Genomic DNA, 3,959 nt, shown 5'->3' on the forward strand with positions numbered 1-3,959 from the left:
GTTTTAACTGTTCAACAATGAGTCGTTTGTGAAATATATGGGTTTCGTTATTTGGAATGCAAATTCATGGTAACGTTAAGGATAACTTTTTATTTTATTTTTTTTTATTTTTATTTTTTTTTTATTTTTATTTTTTTTTTTTATAATGTATCTTTGGAAATTGCTTTAGCTCAAATTTCAAATATACAAATTAATTAGAATTAATTTACTCATTACTAAGAACTAAATATATTTGTTATATCTTTCGGATCTTGTTCTAATGAAATGACAGTTATATTGTTTCTATTTTAGGCCTCCTCGGAGCTGGTAAGTTAACAATTCAATTATGGATAAGATCAATCATTTATTCCAATTATCCTGTCAACATCATGTGCTTGTAATTTTAACAACAGTCAAATTAAACACAAATCTCTAATGCCTTTTTATTATTTAAGGAAATGATTTTAAAAAATCCTCCGGTGATTTACAAAATATACCGACTTTTTTCTTGAACTAAATTCCCACAATTTTTCATTCTCTATGGGTTCATATTGCAAAACTTTATCTGCTAGAACAGGAAGTAATTCTTGATAATCTGTAGATGCCATCTAGTCTAATATTTTAGACCTGTATCCTATCTGTTCCTACAGGTATCCTTTCATGTAAAACAAATCTTTTTTTTTTTCTTTTTTTTTTATTAGTCATCGTTTTTCGCTTTTCGCGGGTTTTGAGTTAAATATAATATCTATTTATTTGGTTATCTTGTGTATCTTAAAGGCATTTTACTTTGTAACTTGTAAATCGGGAATGATAAACATTCCCTGTAGTTCATGTATGGATTTAATAATATGATAAAAAATACATAAAAGTATAATTTAACAATAATATTACATGAGTAATCGATATTGAAAAGAAACATTTAAGAAATCAGAATGAATGAAGTTATCTGTGATAAAATATCATCAGTAAGTTTTATATTTAAAGAATAGAGAATTATTCACTGGAAACATTTCTTTTTTATTAGAATTATAACAATTAGCTTTCTGTTAAAATATTGATGCAAGAAGACAAATTAGATGCAATGCGATTTAGAAACGAACAAAAATGCATGTTTTGATTAATATCGTTCATGTGATTGATCGATGCATGTACAATTTTTGATATTTCATGTTGGATTTACAAATTCCTTGTTATAAAATGGACAGCGCATGTTAAGTAATATTCGACAAAGGATAGATAACATTTAAAAAAAAAGTTTGATAAATAGTGAAGAAATTGAATTAGCAGTATTATTTATTTTCAAATTTTGTTAACAAATCGCTCGTCCTTTTTCCCTTAGTTAGGTCATCAGCAGGTTTATTCAATAGAAATCCCTCCACGGTGATTAGCTATTTCATTGGAACAAAATGAAGGCACTTGTGCTTCTCGCTTTATTATTCTGAAAGTTATTTTATTTTTTAGCTCTGAAGATAACATTTTCTTTTACTGATTATGTCATTGAAAAAAACCCAGGCATTGACGCATTTAGAAATGAAACTAAAATTATTAAATTTTGAGGAAACATTTTAAGTAAATACACTTTGCTATTAATTTTAGTACTGCATTTGCAATAAAATATTGAGATCACGAACAGTATTTGAGCTTAAAAGTATATTGAAACAATAAAAATCGGGGACAGAGTAAACACGCAGCTATAAAAAAAATCAGAGGTGGGATCAGGTGATATGAAGGAGTAAGCGTCCCCTGTCAACCGGTCACACCCACTGCGTGCTCCTTGTCATGAACGGGCAAACTAAATATCCTTAGACAGCTGTATAAATAGCGACCTAAAATAAATATGAAAAATGCCAGAAGCAATCGACTTAATGATAGATGGTATTTGCTGATATTAGTTTGAATCATATTTTCACTATTGCAGCAATCATTAATATTGCTTTTAACATTAACTTTTAAAACAATGCTCACCATCACTGTACTGTGTAAGAAATCGGTCCTTAGACTTTTCTTTATTACAAAATATTAAATATTTATCGATAAAGTAAACCTTACTAATCAAAAGTAAAGATTACAGAAATTTATGTATGCGTATTTTTTATTGATATAATTTTCTTTTTTGAGCATTATTCACCTGATTGTTATATTTTTACACTTTACAGATATTTTGGGATCAGGTGAGTTCTCATTTCCTTATTCGTGTCATCGGGTCTCTTTTATTCCATAAAAATATAATATGTGATAATCATGCGTTTTCTCTTTTTGAAGATTTTTTTATGGTTTCAGTGATGTCATTTACATAGGATGAAAAGAAACACAGGATTTCATCAATCTAAGAGTTAACACAATATAAAGACTAAATATAGTCAAAATAATTGCTCCAGTGCTATGCTAATGTTTTACACTAATAAATGTTCATGAATTAATCTAATCAGATGTTAGTAAAACTTTGTGATATATAAGCGTTTGTTTTTGTTTTTTTTTTATAGCATTTTTATTAAATTAAAACATGTAATAAATAGACGCATATGTATATCAACAATTTTTTTTTAAATATTACACATTGTTTACGAAGATTTCATTCAACCCTGATGAATTTATCAGAAAAATTAGTATATGATTTTAGAACAATGGCAAATTCGTTGTTTGCGCAACAAAGTATGGTTAATGATGAAAAAATAATAAAACAAAAATAAGTGCAAAATTTCAGGAATATCATTGAATATTTTTTAGATAATATATTTTTGGATATTGCATGAATATCATTTGTATTTTCAGCCTACGCTGAAGGTACAGCTGACTACAGTGCTGCTCACAAAGGTCAGAGGAGACATGTTTAATTAATGAAAATTAATGAAAGTCCAAGCAATGTAATAAGAAGAGTTATAGGTCTGTAAAGTGTATGATATTGAGTATTTATTTTTTGTTTTACAAAATATACTCATATATTTCATCAATATTGATTATTTTAGTTTCTTCAAGGAAATAAAATTACTCCAGAAAGTATCATCTGACACATGTATACATATGATTTATCAAATAAACGTTTTTAAAGTTCTGTCTGAGACATTGGCGTGTAAATAAAAGACTGTAAGGTTTGCATACTTTTTATGTAGTGGAAAACTTACGGGTATTTTTCAAAGACGAATTAAACTTGGTGTGCGGTAAAAATAATGTGATTTTTTTTATATATAAATTTGGACTGATGATTGACTTGCATTGTTTCACAGTTGTATATTTGTATTTATCTGTAATGACGACATTTTTGCTCTGCTTGTAGTGGCTCCCATCCGAATTGCCAGATCTGCAACTAGTAAGTGGCAATCTAATTGTTTTCTCTTCTTTTTTTTGGATATTTTTTTTCTTTGAGTGTATATATATATATATATATATATATATATATATATATATATATATATATATATTTACATTCAGTGAATTTTTCTTTTTTCAAATCAAATGAAAAATTGCAACATTCAATACAGTACAGCAAGAAATTAACTCGCGGAGTTAATATTCGCTATACGCTATTGATCTTTGTATTATATTGATGAACTTTTCATTTTTGCAGAATTTCTTCGTAGGCTTAGGTGTGGACCTCGAATTACAAGAAGCATGTATTATTTAATTTCATGCCGTTGATTCGAAATTAAAAAAAATGCAAAATATGATTACTATTTCTATCTATTTTATTTTTTCTTTATATCACCCCGTGTCAAAAATAAGGTTTCCTACATTAATGTTAGAGGGAAAACAATCTAGCCCCTAATACTTATGATGATTCTTTTGCTTCATACAAGAAAATATCAATTCTGAAAAGAAAATAGTAAAAAGAAAGTGCCACATACAAGATTACTAGAAAAATTATATTGAAAGGAAAAAAGAAAGGCAGGTTGAACTTCGAGGTCAAATAATATTATTTTTTCATAAGTATTTTCCATAATTCCGATCTAATAGTTGATCGAGACCAGCTTTGACATTTTGAG

At 27.5% G+C, this 3,959-nt stretch overlaps 1 long non-coding RNA gene across 1 annotated transcript; it reads left to right on the forward strand.

Annotated features, from left to right (window-relative positions):
- The first annotated feature begins 291 nt into the window (after positions 1-291).
- On the forward strand, positions 292-3,635 carry LOC133198676 (uncharacterized). The gene is made up of 5 exons (XR_009722540.1): positions 292-306; positions 2,136-2,150; positions 2,752-2,793; positions 3,254-3,286; positions 3,545-3,635. It is a non-coding gene; the product is annotated as an uncharacterized LOC133198676 (long non-coding RNA).
- The last annotated feature ends 324 nt before the right edge of the window (positions 3,636-3,959 follow it).

The sequence above is a fragment of the Saccostrea echinata genome, unplaced genomic scaffold (genome assembly GCF_033153115.1).
Source record: "Saccostrea echinata isolate AGI-Se365-2 ecotype Australia unplaced genomic scaffold, CSIRO_AGI_Sech_v1 ptg000033l, whole genome shotgun sequence".
NCBI classification, from domain to species: domain Eukaryota; kingdom Metazoa; phylum Mollusca; class Bivalvia; order Ostreida; family Ostreidae; genus Saccostrea; species Saccostrea echinata.